This window comes from Prionailurus bengalensis, chromosome B3 (assembly GCF_016509475.1).
Source record: "Prionailurus bengalensis isolate Pbe53 chromosome B3, Fcat_Pben_1.1_paternal_pri, whole genome shotgun sequence".
In the NCBI taxonomy this organism is placed as follows: Eukaryota; Metazoa; Chordata; class Mammalia; order Carnivora; family Felidae; genus Prionailurus; species Prionailurus bengalensis.
In genome coordinates, this window is record NC_057355.1 from 50,838,981 (window position 1) to 50,859,575 (window position 20,595).

General features: G+C 38.6%; 1 protein-coding gene and 1 long non-coding RNA gene across 3 annotated transcripts in view; one reads left to right on the forward strand and one right to left on the reverse strand.

Moving 5' to 3' along the window:
• The window catches only part of LOC122468625, a 67,391-nt gene extending 65,435 nt beyond the window's left edge, over positions 1 to 1,956 (reverse strand). Inside the window, exon 1 of the long non-coding RNA XR_006293292.1 lies at positions 1,769 to 1,956. This is a non-coding gene — a long non-coding RNA (uncharacterized LOC122468625). The remainder of the gene's footprint in view (positions 1 to 1,768) is intronic.
• Positions 1,957 to 2,059: 103 nt separating this feature from the next.
• Positions 2,060 to 20,595, forward strand: part of WDR72 (WD repeat domain 72) — a 235,291-nt gene continuing 216,755 nt past the window's right edge. For both annotated transcript variants that reach the window (XM_043555388.1, XM_043555387.1), the window contains exon 1: positions 2,060 to 2,260. The gene's annotated coding sequence lies outside the window, so the exon portion shown is untranslated. The remainder of the gene's footprint in view (positions 2,261 to 20,595) is intronic.

Consider the following 20,595-nt stretch of genomic DNA (forward strand, 5'->3'; position numbering starts at 1 on the left):
TGACAATAAATTTCAAAAAAAATAAAAAAAAATAAAAATGTATTCTTGGATTCAAAAAAAAAAGTGGGGGCTGGGGGTACCTTACCAGTCAACTGCCACATGCATATCATCATGCCACAATATTGATTTATTTATTTTAAGCAATTTTTAAATAAAAAAAATTAATTAGAGTATAATTGCCATACTAATATCTTACTAGTTTCAGGCGTATATCATAGTGATCTAATATTTTTATACATTGCAAATGATCCCCCTAAGTCTAATCACCAACTGCACCATACAGTTATTACAATATTATTGACTATATTCCCTATGCTGCACATGAAATCCCCATGACTCACTTAATCTATAACTGGAAGTTTGTACCTCTTAATTTCCTTCACCTATTTCACCCAACACCCAATCCCTCCCTACTCTGGTAACCAGCAGTTTCCTATATCTGTGAATCTGCTTCTGTTTTGTTTTGTTCATTTGTTTTTTAGATTTCACATGTAAGTGAAATCATACACTATTTGTCTTTCTGACTTATTTTACTAATTATGTATGTACTATACCACTTTTACTGTCCCCACCCACTGTCCCTATCTACTGTCCTCACCTTTACAGTCAAGCAGGGGAGGCCAATGCAACAAATAATTAATTGCAGTAAGTTGTGACCAGTGTTATGACACAGGAAGTGAGGTATCTTGGGAACGAACAGCAGAACAGCTAACTTGCAAGTGGGGAAGTAACAATTCTGATGAACTAAGACTGGGAACTAACAAGGCACAGAGGATGATGAAGGTGGTAAGACTGTCCTAGTTAGAGGGGCTTCATGCAGTAAAGTCCAGGATATGTGAAGTCTTCCCTGAGGGGAGACCTAAAAGTTGTGATCTGACGCAGACCTGACCATCCCTGAAAAGGGAGTGTGGTTAAAATATCTCCCCACCAGCTTCCAGGAGCCTTAGAATCCAGGACTAAGCAAGGGCACCTGGGTGGCTCAGTCGGAAAGCTTCAGAATTTCCCTCAGGTCATGAGCTCAGATCTTGAGCTCAGGTCATGATCTAGGGGTTAGTGGGAGTTAGTGGCTTCCAGCCTCACCCTGGGCTCTGCTGACAGCTCTGAGCCTGGAGCCTCCTTGGGATTCTGTGTCTCCCTCTCTCTCTCTCCCGCTCACACTCTGTCTCTGTTTCTCTATCAAAAACAAATATTAAAAAAAAAAATCCAGGACTAAGTTGCCCACTGGATTTTGTAAGTAAAATAAAATAGCTGAGAAACCTCAGAAAAACAAAACGTCCCTCCCATTTTTCTAAAACATCCAGTCAGTTGTGGTACTTGGTCCACTATCTCATAGCGGGTTAGAATGCTGGTTTCAGTCTTGACTGCTGGTTTTCAATGAAAAACCGAATTCCTCACCCATTTTCTAAACCTAGATTCACTCTCCCTGGAAGGGAGGATGCAGTATTTTAACTTTTTATTACATATATTTATTTTTGAGGGATAGAGTGAGACAGAGCGCGAGCAGGGGAGGGTTAGAGAGAGAAGGAGACACAGAATCCCAAGCAGGCTCCAGGCTCTGGGCTCCAGGCTCTGAGCAAGCTTTCAGCGCAGAGTCCCACGCGGGGCTCAAACTCACTAACGGTGAGACCATGACCTGAGCCGAAGTCAGACACTTAACCCACTGACCCACCAGGCGCCCCAGGGAGGATGCAGTATTGAGCGGACTTCCTTTCACCCCTTCTCCAAGGTCTGCCAGGGCTGGGGCCTGGGTCTACACCACGTGACCCACCTGGATTTTCCTCAGTTCATCTGAACTCCCTCCAGCGCTGTAGGGCAGGGCACCTCGGAGGGTGCGGGCGGGCCTGTTCCGGTCGCCGCCTCCACCAACGCGACGGGGAGGGCCGGCGGGACTGCAGGCGGGGTGCGCTGAGCCGGCCGGGCAGCTGCGGCCGGAGGGAGCCGGAGCCCGGCGGGAGCCAGGGGCCGGAGGCGGGAGCAGGGCAGGGGGCCGGGGCCGGGGCGGGGCCGGGCCGGGGCGGGGCCGGTCAGTCCCCAGGGCCTCCCAGCTGTCCAGCCGCTCGGCTGCCTGGCTGTCCAGACACCTGCTGCTTCGCCGCCCTGTGGCTCGGGTAGGTTGGGCGTCCTCTGGGCTCGGCTCAGACTCCTGGGTCCCAGGCGGTGGGTCTCTGATGCCCACGGCTTGGGCTTGTGCTGCTGCTCGGCTTCCCGCCCTAACTGACCGCGCAGCCTGAGTCTGGATACTGAGGGGCAGGGAAGAAAGGTGAGCGCGCCTAGCACTTGCTAGAACCTCTTATTTTGCTCCAAGTTCTTGCACGTGGAAAATTCTCTGTTCAAACTCTTGTCCAGATGTCGCATCAGTAGTGACCGAAGCCACTCATCTGTCAAATTGGTCCTTTCGTGTGTGTGTGTGTGTGTGTGTGTGTGTGTGTGTAGTGTGTGTGTGTGTGTGTGTGCGCGCGCGCGCGCGCGCGCGCTCCAGGGTAGGGGCACGGGCTGGGTTGGCGTGGGCCTCTGTATCCCTACAAGCGGTCCTGGGAGGCGTCTGCTCCTAGAGACCTTTAGGGACCCACCATTCACTGAGAGAGTTTCTTGGGGCTGGGAAGTCGGACTTCTAAGGAATGGGAGTCGATTGAATCAGTTAAAAAAAAAAAAAAAAGTGTCCGGGCGGGGGAAAAAGATCCGGTGGATGAGAGTCGCGCGGAGTGCCCCCTTGGGGGCTCCGCGCATCTGGCGAAAACTTCCTTGCCGTGCACCGATGGCTGAGACAGTAATAAAGACTGCGGACCCAAGACTTCGCCACTTGCAAAGTTGGACATGTGGCAGGAAAATAAAGCGGCGGGAGGGGGGAGATGTCTGCACTGACAAAAATCTGGAAAAGTTGAAGTAGTAGGAATATCCCTTTGGGGACGGGTGCTTCCTCATTCCGCCCTCCTCATTCATTACAGCATTTTTGTGTGCATTTCCAAACAGTTGACTAAATACAAATAGAAGACTATTATATAGGAGCATGAACTTTTTCTTCCTTCCTCTCCAGGTTTTATTCTAAATGAGTTCAAGGTCAACTATTGGAGGCTAGGTCACCAGTTAGAAATACTTTAACCTGAGGAAAGGGTTGGAAACTTTTGTTCCTTTCATCCTCTTTCCCTCCCCATCCCCACCTCCCTTTCTCAGCCTCCCTAAGCCCCCTAACTCTGTCACCCCAACATAAAATGCACTAACCCCCTCCTCTCCTTAATTCTTACCACTTAAAGACCAGGGGTGAAGAAAGCAACCAACTTTGTCATGCAAGTACTTGTGGTTAGTTTGGTCTTGTGACTTCTTGTTCCTTTGCCCTCTATTTCCTTCAGTATTAAAATGCACCCATAGTGTTTTCTGTAAAGAATACAAAGGGATTAAAAAAAAAAAAAGAATACAAAGGGCTAGAGGAGAAAAGCAAACTGTCCCTGAAGTGATCTAGTGAAGGGATTATTATTTTATTAAACCACAAAAATTGAGACTCTGTGTTGAGTTCCAGTATTTTTACCTCTTTTTTGGGAAAGATATTTTTAAATTATAATTATTTTATCAATAAAAATCAATAGAAATCTGTGTTTCCAGTTTATACATGCCAACGGGAATAGAGGTGTATTTATGAAATAACTTCATGGAACCTTGAAAATAATGGTATTCTAAATATTTGAAGGTTTTCAAGATTGCTGGATTCAGCTATCTTTGTGGCTTGATAATTCACTTATTTGTTCTATTATTTAATAATGTTACTCACAATATGTGGCATCTCTTATTAATAACTCTGTCAGTACATTTTAAAGGACATCTCTGGAACCCTGTTCTTAATACATACTTATTTTCTCCTAGTTGTTAACAGTTTTAGATTCATTCCTGCTCTAGACTGAATTAGAGGCAGGGAGATGAGATGGGGATCAGGATTAAAACAATTTGTGCAGTAACTTCTAGTACCAGATCATCTCCAGAGCCCTCTGGGCCAAATTAACTCTGGGGTCGTCAGCAAGTCCTTTAACTTATGTGTGTCATTTTTATCTTCAAAATAAGATTGTCTTTGGTCTTAAAGGACATTTAGGTGTCCAAACTCTTCTATAAAAGGCAAATCCTCATTTCTAGAGCAAGATATCCCTGCTCTAGAGGACTATCTCTTCTAGAATTTGCTTACATTTCCAGGAAAAGTCCTAGCATGCTGGACCCCACCCCCCAGCCCCACTTAAACAGTGTGGTGTGGTGTTTGACGGCATGAGTTTTGGGGACTGTTTCTATTTTCTAGCTCTGATCCTGAGCAAGCTACGTATGTTCTTCAAGCTTCATCTTCTTCGTGTTTAGAGTAGAGATAATAATAAGGCCTGGGATCATTATGAAGATCAAATGAAATGATGTATATCATATAAGTAGCAAAGTGTCTAAACTTAAAAGTCAATAAATGATAGGAACTTTTTTTTTCAGCACTGATTTCCCCTTTTTCTTTTAACAAGATGAAATTTAACCTAGAAAAACATAAGATCCTACACATGAGTGTTTAACAAGTAAGCAAGTATGGGGTGAGAGAATTGTAATTAATTGAATCAGTCAACTTCATGGTTAATTGCCTATGTTTCCTCTGAGTCAGTGGTGAGTTGTGAGGGCCCAGAAAACTGATGTGATTTTAGGCTGCTTTAGTGGAAATTAGAATGAACAGCTATTGCCAAGGACATTTTTGTACATCTGCTTTTTGCTCTTTGTGCAGACATCAGAGTTACACTCAAGATGGTCACTTAACACACTGACTTGTCTGGGGGCGGGGTGAGGGGGGAGGGAGGCAAAGGAGAAAAGAGAGACAACTCTTGAAGCTTTATAGCATTCATTCATAACTAGTACATTAATTCTTTGACTTTTCCTTCAACATGTTTTGGACTTATTGGTATATGTAAAATTCCCTGCCAGCAGTATGTGTGGGAAAGAGACAGGTTTCTGCCTTCCAAGCATTCATAATATACTTTAGGAAACAGACACAGCAATAATTAGAGCAGAGTAGTAAGTGGTCTGATAAATGTAGCATAGGGAATGCTGGGGGAATAGGAGTGCTAAATATCAGCCAGAGGATACTCAAAGGAGTTAAAATTTAGTTCCAATTTGGAAGATTCCAGTTTTGTAGGAGTTTGCCAGGTAGAAATGCTGAGAAAGAGCTTTCTGGGCCAAGGGAGAAATTTGTTTGGAAGTCTGACAGGGTGAGAGAGCATGACAGACATAAATCATGGCACACTGTTCCCATGTTGCCCCATCCTTTACTGGCTATAGGACATGGGTAAATTATTTTGCCTCTCTGAGCTTTAGTTTCCTCAAACGTGAAATGAGGATCATATATTATTTTACACTATCAGGCACTTATTTACTCTTCGAGTCTCTCTAGCAGGGTGTCTACCTTACAATTTTGTTGGAAGACTTAGTTGCATATAAAACAAGAGGCTGTCTGATGTGCAGTTTACAATCAACTGATATGGTTCTATCATCTCCTTCTCTTGAGTGCAGAAAATACAACACTAATCTAGCCTTGAGTGTAGATGGGATTTATGACTTTCAGGAATATTATAAAAAGTAAACTGGGGTACCTGGGTGACTCTGTCTGCTCAGGTCATGATCTTTGCATCCAAAGCCCTTTTGACTTTTTCTTGGTATTGTTAACATTAAAATCCTTTTAAATTTGGTAGACTTCACCTCAAAATCAAATTTGATCATGCATGAGTCATCCCACTTGCAAATATTGGGCAAATTTACTGAACAATTGAATATCTAGAGTGAACCCCCTTTAGACCCTTTCCCCACAAGGATTTCAAAAAGAACACATCAGACTGTTTTGTTGCAAAGCCATACAAAGCAGGAAAATTTTCCACAAGCCATTTAGACAGTAATAGACAACAAAAGAATTTAACTACTTTCAGTTTCAGTCATTATAGTGAAAATAGTTTTTGGGGTCAGGCCAGCCCTGTTTGCTATGGAAGGCTCACATCAGGCCAGGGATTGGCATTCTCACTAGGCCATGTAGACTAGCCCCTGAATAAGAACTTTTTGAGGGAATTGTTGTTTTTAGTCATTCATTTAGTGAATGTTAATTTACTTTCATCAGTTAATTTCACTATTTCATTAGCTGTGCTGTACATGAGGGGTGCTGAATTTGATTCAAATTCTTTAGCCTCAAGTGTAATAAGAACATTTGGAGAGCTAGTTAAAATTTCTGGACCCTATGTCTTAGAGGTTCAGATATATCATATCCGCCTGAGGCCCAGGAATCTGCATCTTAATAAGCCCTGTGGTAGTGATGGTATTGATGGATGCTTTTTCTTTTTTTAACCAGTGTTTTTCCACATTCATGTACACATTTACATGCACTCTTTGGAGAACAGTATAATTTGTCTAGGCCTTGCCATTATTATTCAAGTGTGTAAACAATTCCAAACTCTAGTCCACTCCCCCCACTTTTAACCAAGTCAACTTACCTTTTGGTTGTCGTGTTTTTTTTTAATTTTTTTAATGTTTATTTACTTTTTGAGAGAAAGAGCACGAGTCAGCGAGGAGCAGAGAAAGAGGGAAACACAGAATCCAAAGCAGGCTCCAGGCTCTGAACTGTCAGCACAGAGCCCTACACGGGGCTCGAACCCACAAACCAGGAGATCATGACCTGAGCCGAGTTGGAAGCTTAACTGACTGAGCTATCCAGGCACCCCTCTCCTCTCTTTTAAATGTGAAAACCTCTATGCTAATTCTGTGTGTTTGCTTTTGAGGAATATAATGTATTCGTTTATAATCATTATTTAGAAATTGAAAATAAAAGTAAATTTTAATAGTATTGTATTTATGTATTTATATTTTTATTTATGTATTTATTTTTAATTAGGAGAAACAGTGACTGTGATTCTTAAAAGCCCATCATTCCACGTAGGCACAAAGACACTTATTTCTCCACTTCTTGAGGTAATGAAACCTGAGTATTTGAAGCAATTTTTTGATGTGTATTTTGATTTCCTTTTGAACAAAAAAATACAAACAGAAAGAGCTTCAATTTTCTTGTTTGTTTGTTGTTTTTGCAGTGAGATCACAGAAATAAACCAAGTCAGAGCAACTCTGTTGAATAGCTAATGTCTGCTGCCTGGAGAAAGAGAAAATTATTTTCTGCCCTCTATGTTGATGTGTATAGAACATGTGTTCTGAGTAGCTTCTATTTTCACTGCCTCTTTTTCCAGCTGAAGTGCAACATAAACTATTTTAATTAATATTGTGTCACCAAAAGGGATTGAAATAGCCAATTGAATTCTACCAAGATAGAGTCTTTTGATGAAAACATATCTTTATTGATTGTGGACGAAAAAAAAAATCATTCTTAAAATGAAATCCAGAGAAAAATCATATCCCTCAGAGAAAATTTCTGAGTGGCAGGCCGAGATTAACATCATAAAATTGAATTTGTGCTGCAAGCCTTTGATGTAATCAGCAGCTGGGAGATGGTGTTGCCCTTGCTGTGCTCTCTCTGATTGTGGTGAATTATTGTGTAGAATGAAATAAGTGTTTCTGGTGTCCCTCCTCCAAGAAATACAAACAAGGTATTACTGGGTAGTTTCTTGCTAGTTAAAATGGGTTGGATCGATTCTAGGCCTCTTGGGCTCTCATACACCCATGAACTATAGGAGTTGGGCATTTATTTATGGCCTAGGGACAGAATTTCTTGATGCCACTGGACAGTGACTTGTTTCGTCAGTAAAAAGCCAGCAGAGCAGAGATGACGAGAGTAAGCAGAGGCCAGGATATATTGGAAAGTGCCACAGTTGCACAGACGTAAGGTCTAGCCCTTGCCTGTCTCCCTCAGCCACTTCTTGTAACATACACTGCATTGAAATCATGGCAGTATGGACATCTCACTTTGTACAAAGAGTCCTTTTCCATGACACTGGTGTTATGATGAGCTTATTTTTTGTTTGTTCTTGTATTAAGTCCTCATTCTTAGAAAACACACTTGCCCGTGCATGTACTCACGCATGTAATGAATAGGTTTTGTAGATGAAGCACAGAAAATCTACTCACATATTTACCTTTAAATTGAAGAGAGATTTGGCCCCTGAACCACTCCTGTGGTTGAACCTAAGTTGTTTTTGTTTTGTTTTGTTTTGTTTTTTTAAAAAAATAGGAGGACTGGTTTGTCTGTACACAAAGCCATAAACTGTAAAGCATCAGTTGGTAATGGTGCCTTTGTGGTTAAGCTCACTCTCAAGCCTTGTGAGAAGTGGGATGAGCCTTGTAGTCAGACAGATCCAGTAATGTAATTCTAGCCCAGGGATTTAGATTCACCAGGCCTCCTTTTCCTATTAACATAAATGGTGAGTGTGACAGAAAATCTACAATAGTGAAAAGAATGGCTCCAAATGGCTCACCTCCTGTATCTTGAATTAATAGTAGAATGGGCTGGTAATCCAGGAAATAACTTTAAAAAAAAAAACAAAGAAAAACAATATTCTTGTAAAGCTAAAGTCCCTTTGCATTATGACCTTCAAGTCATGTCCCTCCTCAACCACTCTCTCCAAACCACCGTGGAATTCTGCATTCATAAGCCTTCTTTTATCTATCTATCTATCTATCTATCTGTCATCTTTTTACTTTTCATAAAATTATTTACTTTTTATTACATCCTTCTTGATATAGTTCTCTTTTTGCCAAGCTTCTGCTGGGATCCTGGAGTGCAAAAGGATGAGTTTGTAATGTTCCCTGGCTGAGGAATTCCTGTTTTGTGGGCAAAATCAGAGAACTATAGAATCGTGGGCATTTCAGGAGGCTTCTCCAAACAGGACTTGTCTACATAGCTCTGTATTTCTGCCTGTGGGAGTGCCTTCCATCTGTTTTTCTGGGAGACAGGGACTGTCATAATGGCAGTGAGCTGACTTCCAATGTCAGCTTGTGCTGAAGTTGGGGAAAGTGAAGTAAATATCACCACCAAGGAAGGAGGCATGGGCCTGACGGAAAACACATAACTTTTCTAAGAGAGAATCCTATGTCATTGACCACTATGGGATTGAGGTATGCTTTGGTCTTGTAGCTGGGGAATACTTGACGTGGCATACTTTGTATCAGATATTTACATGCTTATGACTTGACTCATAGGTTGTAAATTCTTAGAGGTCAAGAATCTTTGTTTTTTTTTCTTTAATTTATTGGGGCTTTCAATAAATACTTGTGGAATGAATAAAATGAATATATTAGGGAACCTATAAAATGGATGGAAAGGAGATTTATACAAAAGAAGTAGAAAAGAAAATTTGGTAAATGACTGATTATGTGATTCAGACTAAAATTTAAGTGTTATCTCAAGAATAGTTATATGTTTTTAAGGGCTACATTCTGACTAGAAAGAAACAGAAAGAAAAAATCTATCAGTCAGGTTAGGTATATTAGTTGCTATGGCTGTCATAACACAGTAAGGCAAATTGCATGATTTAAGTGACAGAAATGTATTATGTCATGGTTTGAGAGGCTAGGTTACTGAAATAAGGTGATGTCAGGGTTCTTTCCTTCTGAGGCCTGTGAGGAAGAATCTGTTTCAGACTAGCTGCTGGTGGTTTGCTGGCAGTCTTTGCTGTTCCTTACCTTGTAGAAGTATGACCCCCATTTCTGAAATCATCTTCACGTCTCTCTCCCTGTGTGCATCACCAAATTTTCTTGTTTTACAAGGGATGCCGGTCTCATTGGGTTTGGGCCACACCCCAATCCAGTATGACCTCATCTCTTCACTTAATTAATTCTGACCCTGTCTCCAAACAAGGTCACATTCTGAGGTACTGAGTTAGGACTTCAATATGTGAATTTTGGGGTGGGCTCAATTCAACCCTTAGTGGATGGAAAGATGGTAGATTTTGTTCTACTTTGACATTTTGGCACTTTGGAGTTTTACCTTCATTGTTCCTGCTTGGTTTACTTACTAGATGGAATCCACTGTAAATTATGAATAACAGAATGAAGGATTACAAATGACAAGGATTCCACTTATCATTCTACTATTTATTTAGCAGGATTTATACACAGATTTTGAGATTGAAAAAAAGCCTTCTAATAATAGCAGCTAACATTTATTGAATGCTTACTATCTATCTGATGATTCCCATGGATTATCACATTTAACTCTTGTATGAATTCTATTGGATTGATATTATTACTTATTTACATTTTACTGATGAGGAATCCAATATGAAATTGTAAATTAATCTGCCTGAGGGTATATAGTAGTAGATTTAGCATTCAAATCCAAGCTGACTAATTACAGGACCTCAATACTGGGCACATGCTGTCTCCTTAGTCTTATTACAACTTGGTAAGGTAGACATTATTCCCATTTCATGGATGAAGAAAGTTTGAAGTTACCACGTACTTGCCTGGATCATAAAACCATCAAGTGTCTAAGATTTAGGGTTTGAGCTTAGGTGTTATCTCCTTGGGGAAATCCTTCCAATGTTTGAGTTCAAGCTCCACTTGTATTTCCCCCACAAACACACTTGCATTTACCGTAAATAGCACTCATTACACTCTTGGTGATGCCAGACATGCCTGTGTCCTTAGACACCATTGAGCATCTTGAGGTATGTGTTTTTTTTGTTTTTCTTGTTTTTCTTGTCTGTATCCTTAGAATCTTGCACAGTTTCTGACACATAGCAGATACTCAATAAATATTTGTTAATTAAATGAATATTAAGTAAAAGCAAAGGGGCCAAAAAAAAGGAAACCACTTGAGGATACAAGAAATAGGGTTAATAAAAGGAGTAACTGAGGTGACAGAAGATGAAATTTGGGATAGGGATAAAACTGTTATTAGAGGAGATTTGTATGGGATTCTTACAAAATTAGGCTAAAACTAAGGAAAAGATGCAGAATGTTGATGTGATGAGAGGAAGCTCATGTTTAAGTGCCTTGATTTTCTTGGTTATTTGGAAGTAAAGATCGTCAGTCCAAAATATTGGGGTGCAAACAATTTCCTGAGTTGGGGTGAGGTTTTCAAGGAGTAGAAGAAAAGACTTCAGTATGGTAATGGATAGGAGTCATATTTCCCACGGGGATTTTAGGCGATACACAGCAAACATTTATGGTCATAGACAAGTATTTATTTTAATGTGCCATTTTGAAAAAAAAAATCTAACCAGCTCATCAAACTTCTTGATTTTATGGATATTAATGATAAAATAACTTTAAAGGAGACTCTTAAATCACTTAATTTATTCTTAAATAAGTTGATTTGATACTAAAATGAACTGAGTTAATTTAAATAAACATATTAGCCAAACAGTTTTATAAATTATACTTAGCAAAAACAAACAAACAAAAAAGCCTCAAGATTGGAATTAGGTTTTCAGAATTCACACACACACACACACACTCTTCTAATAGCAGGAATACTTAGTTAAAATTAATCCTCAAATGACTCAGTTGTAAATACTTTGAAATCAGGGACTATGTTTTCTTATTCTTTGTGTTCTCTGCAGCCCAGCCCATCACTTTGAATATATGTGGTTCTCAATAAATATATGTTGAATTTATTTAAGAGTGGTCTAATAAACTGGTATTATTTTGTTCATGTTAGATACTTGTAGGTTTAAAAACAACAGGTTGATTGTAAATATTCAGAGAGTTAAATATAGAATAAACTAATGGGGGAAAAATCTACATCTTACAGCCTAAAACTAAGGTTTTAGACAAGAGGATTGGAATTCCATGAAATTGTTACTGATTGAATATGAATAAAAGTGAAGGAACCACGAAGAAAGAAATGAGTTGTCCTTCCCATATTTCTTTTACCAGCCGAACTCTCATGTCTTTGACAGTAACTGTAAATGGAACACTTTTGCATTAATTTGGCTGTGTGAGCTTTGTTGCACTACGGCTTACTGAGCAAGGAGGTGAAGTTGGAGGTACTATTTTGTGAAAATCTTTGACACAGAAGGCTGGGGGAGCTGTAAGCTATGATGGAAATTTCATCTGTATAGTGATAGGTATGTGATTCCTTGGCTGGTTTGTTTTATATACGTTCTAGCTCATGAGTGGAATTCAGAGATTACTCTGCATTGTGTGTTTCATTCATTCCTTGACCCCTGAGTTATTTTACCATTTACTTTACCTGCTAAGACATTCCATACCTAAGACACATTACTTTCTAGAGTTTCCTAAGTAGCAGTTAGTCACTCAATAATAACATTTTTGGAGGAGTTTAGCTTTCTTTTTTTTAATTTATATCCAAATTAGTTAGCATATAGTTCGACAATGATTTCAGGAACAGATTCCTTAATGCCCCTTACCCATTTAGCCCATCCACCCTCCCAGAACCTTTCCAGTAACCCTCTGTTCTCCATATTTAAGAGTCTCTTATGTTTTTCCCCCTCCTTGTTTTTATATTATTTTTGTTTCTCTTCCCTTATGTTCATCTGTTTTGTTTCTTAAATTCCTCATATTAGTGAAGTCATACGATATTTGTCTTTCTCTGACTAATTTCACTTAGCCTAATACCCTCCAGTTCCATCCACATAGTTGCAAATGGCAAGATTTCATTCTTTTTGATTGCCAAGTAATACTCCATTGTATATATATACCACATCTTCTTTATCCATTCATCCATCGATGGAAATTTGGGCTCTTTACATACTTTGGCTATTGTTGATAGTGCTTCTATAAACATGGGGGTGCATGTGTCCCTTCAAGACAGCACACCTGTATCCCGTGGATAAATGTCTAGTAGTGCAATTGCTGGGTCATAGGGTAGTTCTATTTTTTGAGGAACATCCGTACTGTTCTCCAGAGTGGCTGCACCAGCTTGCATTCCCACCAACAATGCAAAAGAGAGCCTCTTTCTCTGCATCCTCGCCAACATCTGTTGTTGCCTGAGTTGTTAATGTTAGCCATTCTGACAGGTGTAAGGTGGTATCTCATGGTGCTTTTGATTTGTATTTCCCTGATGATGAGGGATGCTGAGCATTTTTCATGTGTCAGTTGGCCATCTGGATGTCTTCTTTGGAGAAGTGTCTATTCATGTCTTTTGCCCATTTTTTCACTGGAATATTTGTTTTTTGGGTGTTGAGTTTGATAAGTTCTTTATAGATTTTGGGTACTAACCCTTTATCTCATATGTCGTTTGCATGTATCTTCTCCCATTCTGTCTGTTGCCTTTTAGTTTTGCTGATTGTTTCCTTCTCTGTACAGAAGATTTTTATTTTGATGAGGACCCAGTTCATTTTTGCTTTTGTTTCCCTTGCCTCCAGAGACGTGTTGAGTAAGAAGTTGCTGCAGCCAAGATCAAAGAGGTTTTTGCTTGCTTTCTCCTCAAGGATTTTGATGGCTTCCTGTCTTACATTGAGGTCTTTCATTCATTTTGAGTTTACTTTTGTGTATGGTGTAAGAAAGTGGTCCAGGTTCATTCTTCTGCATGTCGCTGTCCAGTTTTCTCAGCACCACTTGCTGAAGAGACTGTCTTTATTCCATCGGGTATTTTTTCCTGCTTTGTCAAAGATTAGTTGGCCATACGTTTGTGGGTCCATTGCTGGGTTCTCTATCCTGTTCCATTGATCTGAGTGTCTGTTTTTGTGCTAGTACTGTACTGTCTTGATGATTACAGCTTTGTAGGATAGCTTGAAGTCCGGGATTGTGATGCCTCCTGCTTTGGTTTTCTTTTTCAAGATTGCTTTGACTATTCAGGGTCGTTTCTGGTTCCATACAAATTTTAGGATTGTTTGTTCTAGCTCTATGAAGAATGTTCATGTTATTTTGATAGGGATTACATTGAATATGTAGATTTCTTTGGGTAGTATTGACATTTTAACAATATTTGTTCTTATTCAGGAGCATGGAATCTTTTTCCATTTTTTTGTGTGTCTTCTTCAATTTCTTTCATAAGGTTTCTATGGTTTTTAGTGTATAAATTTTTCATGGAGGACTTTAGTTTTGATGTTGGTTAGGGGTTAATTCTGAAACAGTCAAGCTCCACTGGGTGGACCAAGTAGAATTTTATGTGTTATTCAAATATGCCACGGGCAGTCTTGGCCTTAGTAGAAACATTTTTCTTTAACCTTTTCTAAGGAGTGATCTGATTACAATCTGTTGATAAAATAAGACCTTTTACTTCAGGAACATCTGCAAACAGACAGGTTTGGGCAGACAAGGCTTCTGTGGAGACCAGCTGTGCAGGAACCCTTTGGTTCCTGCAGACTCCTGAGGCGCCTTGCTTCATATTCCTTGGGGCAAAAGTAGCTCTCACTGTGGCCTACCCTGACACCCAGACATTTTCTCTCCAGTCTTCTTCTTCCTTCACAAAGCCCTACTTTGCTCTCTGCCTATTTGTTGTCCCTTACTAGCTAGCTGTGTGACGTAAGCCAAACTACTTTACTCAGATCTCCAGTCTCTATTTTTTTTCAGCTTTATTAAGGCAAAATTTTACATACAATAAACTGCACCCATTTCAAGTGTTCAATTTGATGGATTTTAATACTCCTAGCACTTTAACCTAAACTCAAAAATTAGAAGAAAACATGCCCACTGGTTTCAAGATGAAGGAAGGAATCATGAAATAATTTATTTGGGTTCCTCAGCACCCGTATATTGAGTTTTGAACAAAGTAGTTGGGGTTTCCCTTCACTCTGGGGATGGGATTCTGAGAGGTCATACAATGGTAGAAGTGGCCGATCTGAGATTCAAACCCAGGTCTGTTTTATACTAAAGCTTCTATTGTTAACAGCTATACTATTTTAATTTTCCTCACATATATTTACTTTGGTCAGATTTATTCAGAATTCATGCATGGCAATGGGGGACTTTACCATTTGTATTCTTTGGTTGGCTGTCCTCAGTCAAGGGGTTCGAGATTTGTGTCTGTTTCTGAGGCTGGTGAGGCAGAGACTCGGTGTCTGGGCGTGTCTCTGAAGCTATTTATGACAAGTAAACAATTCCAGTGCCCAGTAGACAGCAGTCACAAAACCACATTTGCATCATACTCATTATTTTGCTAACCCCAGACAAGTCAGAGAGATAAAAACAAATTGTTACAGGGAAGAAGATGGCAGTGAGAAGGATGGGGACTGCATTGGTGTGTCTTCTTTTCTTACACTTGCTAGGTAATTGTATTCATGGAGAAAAAAACAGGCGCGTTTTAGCCCAAGGCAGTGGAGGCCATGTTGGAGCTTGGATGCACAAGAGGTTTTATTGTTGTTGTTTTGCTTGACTTTTTATTTTCTGTTTGTTTGATTATTTTTCAAAGAACTATCAAAGTAATAAAACATTTTGCTTAGCAGATTACGAAGACTTTCCAGAAGGGAAGTCTCTGTTGTCATGGTGTGCAGGGAGAGAATGCTGGATGGGTTGGTGGGAGACGTGGTCTGGTTCTCAGCCACTCTCTTTGAAGTGGGCTAAGTAAGCAATTTCCCTGGGCTTTCATATCCTCATCTGTGAAAGGAAGGAAGGCCGTGACTGTGATCTTCAAGGCTTCCTTGTGTCTGTAGCCTAGAGTTGCAAGCAGCCCTAGGATGCCTACAGGCACATCCAGTTAAATTTGAATTTCAGATAAACAAACCATTTTTATAAGCATGTCCTATGGAATTAAAGTTGGTTTTTTTGGTGTAAACATGACCAAAATATAGCCTCGGACACACTTATATTAAACAAATTTGTTGCTATCTGAATTTCCAATTTAATTGGATATCCTATATTTTTATTTATTGAATCTGGAGTCATTAATTTTAAGATAATCATAGAGTTTAGTATAATAACAATTGTACTTTTTCATGGCCAAATGTTCTAGTATATAACCACAGTTTTAGAAAAGAAACTGTAATTGCCAGTATTGCAAAAGTAGCATAGGGAATCTCACACTAAGAAAGCTATTGCTAGAAAGTAATAGTCACATTCTCTGCCCATTATGTAAAATTATAGTGATCCATAGCCTTATTCATTTATTTAATAAAGATTTACTGAGTGCCAGTTATGAACAAGGAATTATGAAGGTGTTTTCTGTACAGAAATCACCAATTCTATACAGAATCACCTATCTTCACATCAATTCTCCAAGGTAACTATTTTCTTCATTTTGTAGATGGGAAAACTGAGGCTCAAAGAATATTTGCTAGCTATTAAGGGGGAAAAAAGACCAAGAGTTATGTGACTCTATTATATTTTCTTGCCTATTTTCTTCACAATAATCTATTTTTTTTTTCAACGTTTATTTATTTTTGGGACAGAGAGAGACAGAGCATGAACGGGGGAGGGGCAGAGAGAGAGGGAGACACAGAATCGGAAACAGGCTCCAGGCTCTGAGCCATCAGCCCAGAGCCTGACGCGGGGCTCGAACTCACGGACCGCGAGATCATGACCTGGCTGAAGTCGGACGCTTAACCGACTGCGCCACCCAGGCGCCCCCACAATAATCTATTTTAAACCCAATTAATGGATATAGTGGTGTGCTAAATAAACCTAATGATGAGTGTATACTCAGAAACTATTATTTCCATCCATTTGTGTGGCACACAGAGAGGGACACCAGGGTGATTATTTCCCCTAAAGATAAGTTCTACCAGAATAAGAAGATTCACTGGTTCTGAGAAAGTCACATCACCTTTCCTCTACTTTCTCATCAGCAGAATAGGAGTTGAACTCCACGTTTATAAAGTTTCTTCTAGTTTCTACTGAAATCCTGCCTCATATTCAAGGTGAAATATAGTCATTTAAGGAGTATTTACTGAGTGTTTTGTATGTGGCAGGGAGTGTGCAAGGGACTAGTGATCAAACAATGAAAATACATATCCATCCTTTGCGAGCTGTAATTTACAGTTTTGCAGATGTTTTCCCCCTGGTGATTTAAGAGCCCCTATAAGTTTGGGAGGTGTCAGGAAGGTCACACTGTTGGAGGAGGTAGCCCTTTGCTATTTTTATCTAAAAATACATTACTTAAAGACATTTTCCCTTGAAAATGAAACAACTTGGGAGTTCCCAGGTGCTATCATGTGAGTTTGTGCAATAGTTAGTGGCTTCAGCATGGCTGCATCACCAGGAGGCTTATTTCTTAATTGTGAGTATGGTTTTCCAAACTCTGTAATGGTTTGGACCTTCTATAGCTTTAAATCATTTATGCTTCTTGACAAATTTTACTTAATTCACTGTTTCTCACCCTTCTTCATGCCAAAGCATGAACACAGAAAAAATTATCTTTGTACATACTGGGTGGAGGGTTTCAATTTCTCTTACCCCCTCCTATCAGCTTTTCACAACCTAGTATGTGTCATGGCATACAGCTGGGAAGCTCTGATTTATTTAATTTCTACATGGTTACAGAAAACAAGCACAGAGAACTCTACTGTTGAAATCCTGTGTCAATGAGAATGAAAACAGTAACAATTCTGCCTATTCACTACAAAGTGTTCCTTTAGTCTGTTGGTGCATTCATCTGATAAATATTCTTATGTGGAATATCAAGCTGTCACTAGTACTTTAAAAATTAATATTATATCAATATTAATTGATATTAAATATGAAAATTAACAAATATTAAAAGGAGAAAATTATAATGATTTCACGTAGTATGGTTTTTTCTAGTGAGTAAATATATTCACAAACTTCATGTGTTTTGAATGACTACAAACTATTTGTAAGTAACAGTCTGAAATCTTCTCTCTTATTTGGCAACAAAATGTTGAAATTATATAAATGACCAGATTGACTTTGTTAACCGTAAAAGGTAGGAAATCTAAACATATCAGAAAGGTAGTTTTGGTCTTGTTTGACATATACCTAATGTTTAATCTATTAAATATCATATATTTAAATAACATGCTTAAATTTAATATGCTCTTTTTTTCAGTTATGTATAAATTGAATTTGTCTTTATATGTATTTAAACTATATTAAAACCAGCTTTATACTACACACTTTGAAAATTACTAGATCTATAATAATCTTTTTTCCTCAAAATTATTTTTATTATACTATTTGGAAATGACAAAATAATAAAAAAAAATAAATATATATACCTATATATAGGTATATATAGGTATATATATGTATGTATATGAATGTATGTATGTATATGTATATACATGTATGTATATGTATATATATGAATGAAAAGGGTTTTGAGGGACTATGTTATTGAAGAAAGGTACAAAAATCCAAAGGAAGGAAAAGTTGATGAAACATCACCTACTTTCTATAGATAACAACATAGGCTCTGTGTTTTCATAGCACCTGGATGTTTCCAGAGTACTTGTTACATACTATTGAAGCCACTTTGGGACAAGTTGTGGAATGAATATATATATATATATATATATATATATATATATATATAGTAGTATATATTGCAATATATATTGCAATATATATATTGGAATATATATATATATATATATATATAAAACTATATAACTAGTGAGTGATGCATTTACATGGGTTTTTTCCCCCAAAGAATTTAAAACTAGGGGAAGGAAAAAAAAAGAGACAGGTTAGAGTGGGAGAGAGCCAAAGCACAAGAGACTCTTAAAAAATGAGAACAAAATGAGGGCTGATGGGGGATGGGAGGGAGGGGAGGGTGGGTGATGGGTATTGAAGAGGGCATATTTTGGGATGAGCACTGGGTGTTGTATGCAAACCAATTTGACAATAAATTTCATATATTTTTTTAAAAAAGAATTTAAAACTATGGATTGTGAGCTTTTTTTTTTTTAATTTTTTTTTCAACATTTATTTATTTTTGGGACAGAGAGAGACAGAGCATGAACGGGGGTGGGGCAGAGAGAGAGGGAGACACAGAATCGGAAACAGGCTCCAGGCTCTGAGCCATCAGCCCAGAGCCTGACGCGGGGCTCGAACTCACGGACCGCGAGATCGTGACCTGGCTGAAGTCGGACGCTTAACCGACTGCGCCACCCAGGCGCCCCAGTGAGCTTTTTTAAGGCCATTCATCTTCTCATCTTGAGAACCCATTGTGATAACTGGATAGGCTGCAGTTAAAAATTTGTCTAGAAATTATTTGAAAGTCACTTAAGAGTAGACCTGCATGTGTGCGTGTGTGTGTGTGTGTGTGTGCGTGTGTGTGTGTATGTGATTATTTTAACACTTTACTGATTATATGATAAAATATTGATCATATTGCTTATATAAGTTGCAAGATACAATATCACACTATAAAGTATTGTACCTGGTACTGTGACTAGATCCAAAGGAAGGACATTTATTTGCCCTTTGTATTAGAGTAACTTTATCCCTGTCCATGGGAGTGTTTCATTTATAAGGTTCACTTTTTTTTTCTCCATTGGAAGTGTTTATTGTCAATTGCCTTTAAATAGGCCAGATTTAAAAGTCATTAAAGGACCCGTAATAATCTACTTGTAGTCATGATTAAGACATTCTGAAATATTCAGGCACTCACATTTAGAATACAATGGTTTAAACTGAGGGCTGTGATAGAGGTTTGGAAGCCCTTTCCAAGGCTTTTAATACTCGTCTAGACACGTAATTATTTGAAAGGGGACATTATACTTCTGTCAGGGGCATAACATATCATATCACGTAGTTTCCTGTAGAGACTCTACAATAGACTTTTTTCCTTTGAGGATTATTTTTGATTACTGATTTCTGGGAAATTTCTGTATACAGGGTCTCAAGTTGTGGATTTGCTCTCTTTCTTGTTGACAATAAAGTGCTAAGTTTCTGGAGTTAATTTTTAAAATTTTTTTCAAAAAAAGAGAAAAAGATAGTTTGGGAAAAAAGTGACTACTGAGATATGCAACCTTTTAATCAGTTACTAGCTCTCACTGTACAATTTGCTTAGTCTCTAAGAATCTCATGGTTAGAAGTGACCTTAAGAGTTATGTAGACCACATTTTTCATTATTAACTTTCTTACAAGAGAGATTAGAGAGGGATTAGATTAATGATCCCTAAAACCACTTCTTGCCATAAATTCTAAATTTAAGGAAGTTTATAAAATAATGATAACATAATTTGTATATTTATACCCATGTGCTTTTATTTATATCATTGAATGTATACCTAATAAGAATACTGAAAAGTAGGGAACACAGGTGTTAGTGTCCTCATTTATTACGTATCAACTTTATAATCTGGAAATAAGTTAGTAAGTGGTTATAGAAGCCCTGGAATGAGGTCTCTGAATTCCAGGTATGTTTTCACTCTATTTAGCAATCCAGATTGTCCAGGATGAATTCTGGTTGAGATCTGATTTCCTGTGGCTTTGGCCTTGGTGCTTTTTGTTTTCCAACTTGGATGTTATGAATACTATGACTTTTAAGCGTTTTAATCTATGGAATCCTAGACTTACTTGATTTTCTAAATTCCAAGTGCCCTGTATTTTGTTGTGTATTAAACATTTGTAAACATTTGCATGGGTGGATGCTTTCCTAGACATGAGTCTTCAGAGTATAGTGTACATTTCCATTCATTCGTTTATTCATTCAGTAAGTAGTTACAGAGTTCCTGCCCGTCCTAAGCCCTTTTCTGAGACTGGAGAATACAACAATAGATAAAACAGACAGAAGTCACTGCCCTGGGAGGATTTAAAATCTAGTGAATTTGAAACGAATTTAATTTGAATTAA